The sequence below is a fragment of the Arvicola amphibius genome, chromosome 5 (genome assembly GCF_903992535.2).
Source record: "Arvicola amphibius chromosome 5, mArvAmp1.2, whole genome shotgun sequence".
NCBI lineage: Eukaryota > Metazoa > Chordata > Mammalia > Rodentia > Cricetidae > Arvicola > Arvicola amphibius.
The window spans coordinates 92,332,649-92,346,281 of NC_052051.1; the positions used below are offsets into that span (position 1 = coordinate 92,332,649).

The 13,633-nt window shown below is 40.4% G+C and overlaps 1 protein-coding gene across 1 annotated transcript in view; it reads left to right on the forward strand.

The window, feature by feature from the left end:
* The window catches only part of Cdh2 (cadherin 2), a 229,489-nt gene that overhangs the window by 36,928 nt on the left and 178,928 nt on the right, over positions 1–13,633 (forward strand).

The window sequence follows — 13,633 nt, forward strand, 5'->3', positions numbered from 1 at the left end:
CTAATTAATTTGCACCGCACTCTACCACATAGCCTTAATTGAAGTGTCTCCATAGCACTGACAAACCCTGGTGCTCTGATACCTAAGAATACTGGAGGCAGAGGACTTTGAAATGTAAATGACCTCTTAGCTAGGGAAGCTCTTTGGTACAACTTGCATTTTATTTTAATTTCTATTGAAATTATGATGTGCTTCCACCTATGTGGTCTTTCTGAAGTTGATTTCTACTTTCAAGCATCCTCCTGCCCATCCCCCCCCCCTGCCTTATTACATGCTCTTTTAATGAGTGTTTGTCGGAGTTAGTCTATCTCAACGCGGAATCATTATCTTCTGTGGTGGGTAATGGCTGGCTTGATGGCTTAGTTCAAATCACAGTGCATCAACTCTATCTCGAGAATCTGGAAGACCTGCAAACTTTCCATAGTCTTTGTACCTGTAAATTACTGTGTAGTAACCTAGAGCCTGCAGAGTAGGGACGTATTCCATTAAGTGTGTGAAAATATATTGACATAATTCTAAGAAATAGTTCAGCCAGGTAGAAAAACCTTAAGGTAATTGGTTGCATTTTTGTTGTATTTTTGTGATTTATTTTTTAAAATAACTAATACCTTTTTCTGATTTAATTTGTTTGTTACAAATAAGCACATAGTCTGTCACCAGAAACCATTGACTTAAGATGAAGTACTTGGACATTTTGAATAGTTTTAAAAATGATAGCTTATTTCTATATATTCAATAATGCTGGTAACAAAAGAAATGGGGCTTAGCCTTTTGCTCGTATCTTTTTAGTATAGTCTGTACTTGTGATTTCTCTTGAAGTTGTAATTGTGAAAGATTTAAAATATTTTTGGCTTTGCTCTCCAACCATCCATCTTGGGAGAAGAATAAATGATAGCATGTAGTTTTGCACATGACGTACTATTACTAGTTTTCTTTATCCTTCTGAGACTCTGCTAAAGGGTAAACCAACACATGAAGGACATACTGTTTAAAACGCCCGCTAGAGGAAATAAGTAACTTTGGAAAAAGAAAAAAATTCACTCAAACTTCTGAGGAGCATTAGTCTTAGTGTCGCCAGATAATGTTCCCATCAAGAACCCAACTTTAAATGATCGCAAACTTTTATCTTTTATATATATTTTATATATCTTTGGAGTCTTTAGTATAAAAATAATTCAGAGGTATGCCATTCATGGAAGCAAAATGTCATGCCATAATTATGGATGAGTTTGGATACTGCGGTCATTCACTTCACCTTATACATACTGCATTGCCAAGCCATGAGGGGGATTTCTTCTGGTGTATGCCAGTCGCCTGTAGGGTTTAAGGAAATAATTGTACATGTGAGTCTTTGGCTCTCTCCCAAGCCATTGACTGCTTGGAGTGTCCTACCATATGAAGGTTAATGTTCGATTTGCCACCGCTGAAGTTCATCATGTTTTCTCATTTTTTCTGTCTCCCCTCTGTTGCAAAACATTCCTTTCTCAGTCGTGCAACATATATGTGACTTTTACAGTTATAATCAGTTTTCATATCCTAGCCAATCACTTTAATGCGGTATTTCACTCTGTTTTAAAGGTAAAATAAAAATCTTGCTATTCCCTTTAATTTCCTATTGATAACATTTTTAAGTAGGACAGTAACTTGCCTGATGCATGGTAAACCAAGCCTTGTGAAAGAGCTGAAAATTCTGGTGTTTAGGACCATGGTTGCTAATCACTTTTTGACGGTTGAGTAGGAATCTTCATGAATGTACTTAGAAAATATTAAGCTCTCATTAAAGATGTAAGATGATATTAGAAAGCCACAGAGGAGCATCACATGTGGCTTGGATAGTCCTTAAAGAACAGCCGGTAACCAACTTCCCTTACATTTTTCTCATAAATTTCATGAGATGACACACCCTAAGAACTAGTTAGGCCCTCTAGTATCTCTTGCAGATTTCCTGGAGCGAGGTACTTAGGTCCAGAGTTTGGACATATAACCTCTCACGTTATATTTGTGAATACTTTGATTCACAGAAGAGAGTCCATTATTTCTAAAATGGTTATATGGGCCTCAGTTCTGTTTTGTTAGCAAAACCAGATTTTTCGTAGTCGTGTATCTATTTTTGAACATACAGGTTGTTTCCAATTTTCTTCTCTAGTGTACAGTGCTGCTATGGAAATTCGTGAGAAAGTTGCTGTTTCTTTAGGGACACGTCTTCTGGAATTTGTTCAAAAGCAGATTTTCTAGGTCAAAGGAAAAATAGAGTTTGACAGGTGGATGTTTGTTGCTGATTTGCTTTTGGTAGAAATTTTCTTTTTTTTTCAGCACGTGTGTTTTTTTTGTGTGTTTGTGTGTGTGTGTGCCCGCCACATTATGTGTGTCTAGGCCAGAGGATAACTTCATGTGTTGGTCCTTGCTTCTACCCCGCTTGAGTCTGTGTTTCTGTTGTTACTGCTGGTGAGTCAGGCTATCTATCCTGCTAGAGTGTCCAGGGACTCTGCTTGCCTTCCTCCTCTTCTTCCTCCTCCTTCTGTCTCTCTGCAGAAACACTGGAGATATAAAACATGTTCTTTGTAAGATAAAAGTTTCTCTCTCTCTCTGTCTCTGTCTCTCTTCTCTCTCTCTCCTCTCTCTCTCTCTCTCTCTCTTTCTCTCTAAGCTTATACGTATGTTACTTCATTTTCAGATCTTCATCACCATGTAATTTTGTAATTTTTTTAGATTTATTCTTTCAGGTGAAAAACAGTTTTTCATCCTATGAGATATATGTTTGCTTTCATGAATTAGGATCAGATCTGTCATGTTTAGGCAGTCATTTTTACCTTACATTTTCCTATTCCAGTTTCAAAGCACTTATTACCAACTCTTTCATTTTCCAGACAAGCAAATTAGAGCTCTGAGAGATTACAGGCTTGCCCGTGATTACATAGCTCCTTAGTTTGCCAGCTATAGACCTGGAATTAGAACTCAGTGCTATTTTTTTCATAACCCAGTTCTGATGATGCTGATAATTAAACAAAAAAAAGAAGGAAAGTCCTCCACAGAAATGCAGGATGTCTTAGTCCACATATTCAGATGTGCTATGCAAAGCTTATAGAAGGTCCACTTTGTCTCTTGGCACAATGATTGACATGCTACTAGAAAGATTTGGGAGCCATTACATAAACAACATCTCTTACACACACACATACACACACACACACACACACACACACTCGTACATATATGTACATTTATTTATTTTTACTCTTAATCATTTGTATATGCCTACTTATCAGCAGAAAAATGTAGGTCTTTGGAAGCTAATATTTAACTTATCTGTCACTAATCTAGGAAAGGAGAAATGACTCTGTGCAGTACATTTCTTGAAAATAAAATAATTGCCATCTGCATTTCGGTCCTGTGCTCCCAGTATGTGACACAGCACCAGCAACTACCCTGACTGCAGAGGATCCTGGGTTTCCAGCGTGGTTGGCAAGAGGGATGTCCTTGTGTGTTTTGAATTGGTTGTCCTCATGCTGTTTTGCCAAGTCAACTCCTCAGATCTGGTTAACATAAATAGCAACTGGCAATTACCATGAATATTTTCAGTAATCCATTCTGATGCACAACCTCTGGGCAGCCCATGATGATTATGTTCAACTCCCTGGGATTTAATTTAGATTAGTGTGCTTGCTGATTGAGGCTGTTCTGCATTAACATGGGGAGCTGAAGGATGGTAACTGGAGACAAGATGACTGAAGTCGTTTTTATTAGTTTAGAAGGACGGTAGGGCTAAAACGCTGTGCTGTTTGTGTGTGTTTGCATGTTCTTGTGGGGGGCAGTTTGTGTGGGGGAGTGCATGTATACATGTGTCTGTGTATTTGTGTGTGTTTGCATGTTCTTATGGGGGCAGTTTGTGTGGGGGAGTGCATGTATACATGTGTCTGTGTATTTGTGTGTGTTTGCATGTTCTTGTGAGGGGCAGTTTGTGTGGGGGAGTGCATGTATACATGTGTTTGTGTGTGTTTGCATGTTCTTGTGGGGGGCAGTTTGTGTGGGGGAGTGCATGTATACATGTGTTTGTGTGTATTTGCATGTTCTTGTGGGGGCAGTTTGTGTGGGGGAGTACATGTATACATGTGTTTGTGTGTGTTTGCATGTTCTTGTGGGGGCAGTTTGTGTGGGGGAGTGCATGTATACATGTGTTTGTGTGTGTTTGCATGTTCTTGTGGGGGCAGTTTGTGTGGGGGAGTGCATGTATACATGTGTTTGGAGGCCATCCCTGGGTATTGGCCTCAGTTGTTTTCCACGTTGGTCTTTGCAGCACAGTGACCTGGGGCTGGTGACTGGAGCTAGACTGGCTGGCCAGTGCATCCTAGAAACCTACCTGTTTCTACCTGCTCTCATTACAATGGCTTGTTCCAGGGCCCAGTTTTCTTTTTGTAGTTGATGTTTTGTTTTTCTTTGTTTGTTTTTGAGACAAGGCTTCTCCGTGCATCCCTGACTATCCTGGAAATCGTTCTATAGACCAGGTTGGCCTCGAACTCACAGAGATCCACCTGCCTTTGCCTCTTGAGTGCTTGGATTAAAGTTGTGCACTACCACTCCCCTGAACAATGGCCAACTTTTAATGAGTTATGGGAATTGAAAGTTGGGCCCTATACTTAAGTGGCAGGCACTTTTGCTGACTGAGCCATCACCCCCAGCACTTCCTGGACTAATTTTTTTCAATAGTAGAAGTGCCTTTGTATGTTGCATCTCACTGAATTTTAACAGGGACTTGTTCGTGAAAATCTGTTGTGATTATTTTGATAACTGTTCATATTTAACATTTAAAATGTTTTTAAATATTTGAACTATAGGATTATAAACTTGTTGTTGATAAAGCCAGGCAGGCCATTGTAGTTCACTGGCTTCTGTTGGATTATGGGAAATGGCACAAAACACAGGAATTGTTCTCTGTGCTGTTGATAAGCAGCTGGGTGAATCCTTGGGTGATCGTTTTTCAAAATGTTCTCATGGGCAGTAGGTTTTTTTTTTAAGTCAGGGTGTTTTTTGAAAGATAGTTTTAAAACCACTGACTTTGTTTAACGTTATTCATTTTTTCTTTATTTGTTTGCTCTCCATCCCCACCGTGTGTGCGTGTGGGGGGAGGGTGTCACACCCTGGGATCATGCTTGGAGGTCAAAGGACATCTTGCTGGAGTTTTGCTCTCCCTTTCCAACCTGTAGAGGTTGTAGTGTCTGTCTTACCTCTGTCACACTGAGTACGTCTAACTAGCTGGTTCATGAACCTTTGGCTGATTCTCTTGCTTCCAGGTCCTCAGGCTTACCTTGTTGTTATTTTGACATGCTGAAAAAAGTTTCTTTTCTTTAAACAACACAATTCCCTTATAATAAGTAAAGCACTGGTAACTTTTGTCTTGTTTATATTCATTTAGACATTATTTCTCACTTTGAAGGTTTTCAAACCCCTTGGGTGCATTTTTGGCCCTGCTTTCTTATTACACGGCTACAGAGGAAGACATGTCTGTCTGTTTGCATACTTCCTGTTTAGCTTCTTTTGTAGGTATTTTTTGTCTGGAGAAATTTGAAGGAGTTGAGGTTGGCTCTTTCACCAACGTGTAAGAGGAGACACATGTTAAAGACAGACAGGCATGGTTTGCCTGTCACATGCAAACCCTAACGACCAGCATCCCAAGTATTTTACAGATCTTCCCTCATAAGATCAAAGAAAACTTTTCTGTCCGTCCTCATGGCCAGCATCTGTCAGGAACTATGTGTATTGGAGAAATAAGCATCATGAAACAGATTCAGCCCATAAGGGAAATGGAGGACGTGTGCTATGGCAGTTTCAGTAGGGTGGTCAGAGCCCAAGAGAAAAGTAAGTTTAAAAATGGTATTGTATTGGTCCGACAGCCATAGGTACTTGGGGGAAATAATGTTAAAAATAGTGAACAGTAGGTGTTAGGGCCCCGAAGGAGAGTGCCTGACTGAGTGGAGTGGAGACAGGAAGGGGCTGAGGTGAAATGAGGTCAGTGTAGTAGCCCGCCACTTTGTGTGAGGCTTTGTAGACCAGTGTAAGGACTCTGGCTTTGACTAAGAAGAGGTAAAGAGGTTTGGAGGGCTTTCAGCACAGGGAGGACATGATCTGACTTCAGAACAGGATCACACTGGCTGTGACACTGAGAAAAGGCAGGAGGAGAGGCCAGATGGAAGGCTAATGTGAGGGGGGGAGGGGACTGCGGTGATGCTAAGGAGGGCAAGACCAGCGCTTAGACTTTTACAGGAAACGTAGGCGAAATAAAAGTGGAATAACGTGAAATTAGCCCTTTTAGAGGGATTGCTGTGATAGCCCTTGGTCTCTTCAGTGTGGCACACACCAGCTCTTTCCATTCCAAACACTTCTACCATGTTAAGGCAAGGGCTTCTGCACAAGAAACATGCTCCCTCCTTTCAGCTACCATCCCGCACACAAACTTCTGTGTCACTTCTTGTACACGGCATAAAATCTGGAAATCCTTCGAGGCTCTAGTTTGTGCCATCAGAACCTCATTCCTTGGGGTAGGTGAATGGTGTGCATTGTGTGGGCCCATTCACACCCATACAGAGGCATATAAGTTATATACACACATACACCAAAATGCATTCATCCATTCTGTTAATGATTCACCCATTGAGAGACAAAATAGAGATTTTCACACGTGGGCCACTGAGGATACTGCTGGTATGAACATGCATAGGGAGTGCATACATTCTTTATGAGAACCTGTTTTATTTTTGTTTTGTTTTTGTTTTTTCATATGTATGCCTGAGAGGGAAATGAAGAGGCTGTGTGGCCTTTCTTTGTTTACATCCTTTCTTGTTGGTGGAGGCTGCTTGTTCATTTCCTGACTGCCCAGATCTGAATAATCACACAGAAACTATATTAATTACAATACTGTTTGGCCAATGATTCTAATGTATTTCTAGCTAGCTCTTACATCTTGAATTAACCCATTTTTTAAAATTTATGTATCATCACTAGACTGTAGCTTACCGGTGCCGGCATGTTACTCCTTCGGCAGCTGCATGACATCTTTGATTCTGCCTTCTTTTCTCCTTTATCTGCTTGGAATTCCCACCTTACCCTATTCTGCCCTGTCATAGGCCAAAGCATCTTTATTCACTAACCAATAAAAGCAGCACATATACAGAAGGACTTCCCACACTACTTGCAGACCTATGAAATGCCTTCTACAGAAGCAGTATTCTCCCAGACCAACACTTGGTATTTTACATTTATTTTTATGGTAACTATCCTGGTGGGTATGAAGATGCACCTCATTAGAGTTTTGATTTGCATTTTTATGATGATTAATGCTGTTGGACGTATTTTTAAATGTTTTATTTATATTTAATTTTGAAGAAATACCTATTCAAGTCCTTGGTTCACTTTTAGAAATTTAGCTCTTTGTTTTTATTTTTGAGTTATGGGAATATACAGAGGGGGGAGAAGAAGGGGGAGAAGGAGAGAGAAAGAGAGAGAGAGAGAGAGAGAGAGAGAGAGAGAGAGAGAGAGGCAAGCTTTTGTTAGATATGTAGTCTGTAGACATCTCTTGTATTCTGCTGCCTTAGTCTTTTTGATGTTACGATACTATAATAAAATATTACATACTAGATAGTTGCTAACAACAGAAATTTCTTTCTCGTTTCTCTGAAGGCTGAAACATCCATGTTCAGAGTTTGTGCAGATGTGGTGTCAGGAGATGGTTTGCAATCTCATGTGAGATCTTATGTGTACTACTGTGGCCCCCTGGGGTATAAGCAGCCAGAGAGTTCTCTATGGCAGTATATGTCAGGGCTCTCTAGAGAAGTAGAACTCATAGGATGAAACACACACATGGAGAGAATTTATTAAAATGGCTTTATTGCAGGCTAGTTCAGCTAGTGTAACAATGGCTGTCTACCAGCAGAAAGTTCCAGAATTCAGTAGTTGTTGAGTCCAAGAGGCTGAATGTCTCAGTTGGTCTTCAGTATACACCCCAGAGAATCCTGAAGAAGTAGGCTCTAATGCCAGTGAAGGAATGGAGTTGCTATCAAGAGTGAGAGCAAGCAGACAAAGAAAGCTTCCTTCCTACATGTCCTTGATAATAGGCTGCCAGCAGAAAGTGTGGCCTGGCTAAAAATGGATCTTCCCACTGCAGAGATCTAGATTAGAAGTGGGTCTTCCCATTTTAAATGATTCAGTTAAAAAATAATCCCTCACTGGTGTGCCTAGTCTTTAATTCCAGATGTGGTAAAGTTGATAACCAAGAATAGTTATCACAGGGACTTTTTATAAAAGAACTGTCCAACATCATAATGCAGAGTCCTTGTGACCTCATCACATTTCCAGAGCCTGCATCTGATGCCATCATATGGGCTATTAGGATTTCAGCATGCGGATTTTGAGGTGGGTGGAGGGACATAAACATTGAGACCAGAGTAGTGGTCTTCTCACCTTCTGGAACATGTCCTTTAGTGCATAGATATTTTGTTGTGCGCACGTGTGCGTGTGCGTGTGTGTGTGTGTGTGTGTGTGTGTGTGTGCGCGCATGTGTGATTGAACTGAGAGCCTTGAATATGTATGTTAAGTGTTTTACCACTGCGTTACATCTCTAGGTCTTCCTTGGGATTTAGACATAGGATCTTGTTATATAGGTATAAGTATACTTGTTTTTTTTTTGTTTGTTTTTTTTTTTGTTTTTTTGTTTTTTTCATAAAAGCCCGGCTTGGAACTGACAATGCCTGTGCTTTTGACTACAGGTATGTCTACCCACCTGATTGTATTTTCAGATTTCATGTAAATCAGCATACCTACTCATTCTCTCTTTTTGTTCTTTATACTTTTTGGTGCTGAATCTAAGAATTCCACACAGAATCAAAGATAAGGAAGATTTGCCACCATGTATCGAATAGTTTTGTGGTATAAAGACCTTTAATATGCAACCAAACCTCTATTTTATTTTTCTGTGCCATTTTCTGAGTGCATTTTCTTATAGGGCTAGTGGGATGTGATGGACTGAGCACATTACCATGATAGATAAAAGAATTGAGGGAGGCTTTAAGGTCTGAGCTCTGGGTAGGTCAGTACTCACTGCGTTGGCTTGATCTGAGAAGCCAGGGAGACATTCACATGGAATTCTGAGGCTCAGTGGAGAAACCAAGGTTGCAGAATGAAAAGTGCTCCATATTCTTGTCACAGGGAAAGCCACACGAAAAGCCATGACACAGATCAAACCATTAAGGAGTTAATGGGTGAAGGGAAGACCAAAGAAAAGAAACAGTTGAAGAGTCCAATAGGAAGGAGACCAGTGAGTAAGGAAAAGCACTGGGAGGGAGTGATGACTTCCAGGGCAAATAAGAGAGTGTTTGAAAATGACAGAGTGTTCGTGTACAGTATATGTCTGCTTGTCTGCTGAAAGGAGGGCTCAGGCACCTCCGCTGGGATACATGATGTAGAGGTGTTCATATCTTTGATGAAAACTCTCAGAGACAACTATCAAAAGCTTGACTGGCTTCTCTGTTCTACAGTCAAATAGAGGAGAGAAGCTGCATAAAGACTAAATTCCCACGAGAAGAAAGGGAAATTTGAGTTGGAGATAGAGGGAAAAGTAGATATGCATTGGGGATAATTATTAAATAGGTTCTTACATGTTTTTAAGATGAGCAAACGAGTCCAGTGGGAAGGAAAACATCACAGTACAGTAGACAGTCATAATCAGCCGGGCAGACAGCATAGACCTGGCTTGGGAAATGAGATGAGGTAGAATGCATAAGTCTGTATTGCCACCAACCCTGGAGATGTTTTAAATCCACTGCAAGGCCTTTTTCTACCGAGCCTCAGACAGTTGCAAGTCCTCATTCCAGACATCTGATTTATCTGGAAGGTTTCCTCTACAGAAATGGCAAAGAGAATAAAAATAAAATCTTGGTGGTGTTCCATGATGCGAGCAGTATTTTCAGGACTCCAGTATCCTTAGTGGATGGTACCAGAGTACAGCCACCTCTCTCTCTTCTGAGGTGGGGAGGAGATCATTCCAATGATGTCTGCTCCATCTTTGGAACCTTCTGTCAAAAAAATGATTTCTCATAAGTTTAATAGAATCATATTCTGAAATTTTTACCCCCCCCCCATTGAGCTAGGATGGTTTCTTATGCTCTGAGGTCATTGCTTTTTATCATTTTTTTCATTCAGAAGAGTGTTATTGAACATTTGACACATAATAGTCCTTTTTCAAGAACCAGAACCTCTGGGTTCTTGAAAAAAGGCCCAAAATCCTTGTTAGAGCAATTTGGATTCCAGCTTCTCGGCATCCACTGCATGGTTACCTGGACTCCTTCAGTCTCCTAGGTCCTGGCTGAATATCAAACAGTTTCCTCACTGCCGTTTCAGTTGTTTAGATCAGTCACTTCTTTAAAGGGGAAACTGATGTCTTTTCCCTTAACTGAAGCAGTGACCTGTGCCGTGATACATATGACAAAGGTATTCCTCTCGCCTTTGGTACATTTTTGCCTCTTCTGGGCAACCCTAGATAGAAATGGAATTATTTATGGTGGCGTTATCATTTCAGATCTGGCCAGAGGTGAAATTAAGTCACGTTCCTCAGTGATTCTCAAACATGATGCTTTCCATCTTGACTGGTAAAATTTATGTTTTATACATGTGTTAGGCTTGTAAGTTGGGCTGTTTTCACTAAAGACCCTAGCTTCACCAATATCAAAAGACTCACATGACATGCCAGATGCTCAGTGGCCAGAGGAAAAGATGCCTGCAATGATTTTCGAAAAGACCATTTGAATAGAGAAGCAAACAAGAAAATAAAGATGTTTTAGGTGACATTAATCAACTTGAAGAAATGAACGCTTGCCTGTTCTCTCTTCCTCTCTAAATCAGGAAATGATCATGAAGAGGGTGATGGATTTCAGCCTACAGCAACTTCAAGCCACTTGCTAAGACTGTATTTCAATTCTTGGCCCATGACTTCCCTGAAATAGAATTTCTGAATGTCAGGCAATAGCGAAAGTGTGTACCTACAGTAAAGTATGCAGGCGGCAGCAGCAGCACAGTCAGGGTGTCTCAGTTCCTAATGTTTCAGGTCTCCGTGTCAATTTTTTTTTCTTTTCGTTCTTTTTCTTTTTTTGACACACAGAAAATGAACCATTTTCAAGAATCACACATGTTATCAAAACAATTGTGGCTTTAGGATTTTTTTTTTTTTTTTTTGGTTTTTCGAGACAGGGTTTCCCTGTAGTTTATAGAGCCTGTTGTGGAAGTAGCTCTTGTAGACCAGGCTGGCCTTGAACTCAGAGATCCTCCTGCCTCTGCCTCTGGAGTGCTGGGATTAAAGGCGTGTGCCACCTCTGCCCGGCTGGCTTTAGGATTTTTTGTAGATACATAAAGTCTTGTGTGCATATATGACAAGGAATTCTAATCAAAAACCAAACTGTCTGAAGGACAAAGGGGACCAACAGGAGCAGGGGTGACGGGGGAATATGTTCAACACACAATGTGTACTTAGATGAAAACACAATACCAATGAATATTCCTGATGTGACTATTTTTAAAAAGCACATGCATTGGTATTATAATAAATGTTTGTCCCTCAAAATGACAGAATATGAAACAAAGATGGATTCCTGATTGGGCTTGCTGAAATATACACATTTCTTTTTCTTTGCAATCATCAGTACCTGATGCTTACAGGAATCTCACCTTTATTTTTTACATTTTTTTCCCATGGCTTTTTGGAATTTGTCTTCTCTGTACCATCAGTGGAAATGCTCATTTATGTACTTTTTATTAACTTTTTTGAAGGTTTCCCAGCTTTTAATTAATTATTTTTTTTATGTGCATTTGTGTTTGGTTGTGCGAGCTTCTATGCTGTGCTTGCATGCAGGATCATGTGTAGCAGAAGAGCGCAGCAGATCCCCTCCATCTGAAATTACAGGCAGTTATAAGCCCTTTTTGGATTCTGGGAATTGAACCTTGGGCCTTTTGATGTTCAGCCAGTGCTTTTAGTCTCTCAGCTACCTCTTCAGCCTCTAAATTTTTCCACATATAATATATTTTGATGATTTTTCTTCTCCAACTACTCCTAGATTCTCCCCACCAAGCCAACTTTATGTGTGTGTTCATGGTAGGCACTCTTGCACTCTCCGTTTCTTACTCTGGGACCCTAGTCGTTTAATGACTAAGTCTTCTCTCCAGTCCTGAAGCTTTCTTTTCAAAAAAATATATAGAGAAAGAAAAGTCTTTGTTAAGTATTTACCGGTAACACTGGTCACAGTTCCTCACTTGGAAGGAAAAAGTCATTCATGGCGTCCTGTGTTGTGTTTGCTTCTTTAGGTCACAAGGTTCATTTTATGAATGCTGGACTGTGTTATTGCGTGTATGTATGGAGGGGTAAATTTTAGGTAGCTTCCAAAATTAGATTACCATTAAGTCAGCATCCACGCCCTTTGTTGAATTTAGAGTGAAGTTGAGTGTGGAGCCACTTGTAAAACTTGTGTTTATAGTCCCCGCGTGGCCCTCCCCTGCCCTGTCTTGAGTGTGTGGGATTCCCTGGAGCTGGAGCTGGGTAACTGTGAGGTTACCCTGATGGAGGTGCTGGGACCAATTCAGGTCCTATGAAAGGACAAGTACTCGTAACCCAGAGCCATCTCTCCAGCCCCACTGAAGCTCCCTCCATGCTGGCTGCTTTGCTTACCTGCAGAAGTAGTTTGAGCAAGGGCACTCCTGGCAGGCAGGCAGCACCTAGCTGACCACTCTGCCTTTAACCCCAAGCTGGCCACCAGCTGGTCTTCCTGAGGTTCTCTCTCCTCAGCACTTGGCTGTATCACCCTGCCACATTATATTCTCAGAGCCTACACACCAGGATCTATTGCTTATCATTTCATCTCTGATTTCAAAAGTAACCTCAAAATGAATCAGTTTCAAATTTAGCATGAATTATGTATTTAAGAAAGGGGTGCAGATTAAGTGGCTTTCTCAGGGCCTAGGGAAGATTTCTGTTAAGTAGATTCGTTCAACAAATTTTTTTTTGTATGAAGAAATTGTTTGGAAAATAACATTGCCCAGACAAGACTGATATATTATGTCACCAAGGAAAACACTAATAATTTTGATGACCATTTACATTAAATGCTTTTCTATATAATATTAAAGGTCAAAATAATGGGGTGCCTTAATGAAATATCAGAGGTCTCCACAGAGCCTAGTATTTGTCATCATAACTCCTTTGTAAAATTAGATCCTCCCGATTTCCAAATTATTCATGTACGTAATTATTCCATCAGTTCAGTCACTTACATCTGCCCTGGCATCTTTTGTTGACTTGGCATTCATTCAGTGTAAGAGATAATAAATTCACTGAAGCAATCTTGCTGCATTTACATTGTAGGGAAATGGTCCTTCGTGAGATAATTGCTACTCAACTGAAAAAGTCCCAGCTTGGTGTTCATAATCATTTACTACTTGATAGATACCATGATTTCTCAACTAACTGTAGTGCCCCAGTCTCTCAGTTTTAGTAGTTTTCTATTTAAACATCTGAAATACTGCCTAATCTTTATAATATTATAGCGGTATTTTCCAAGCAATCCCATAAGGAAACAGCTTCAGATTGGGTCCTTGTTGGGAG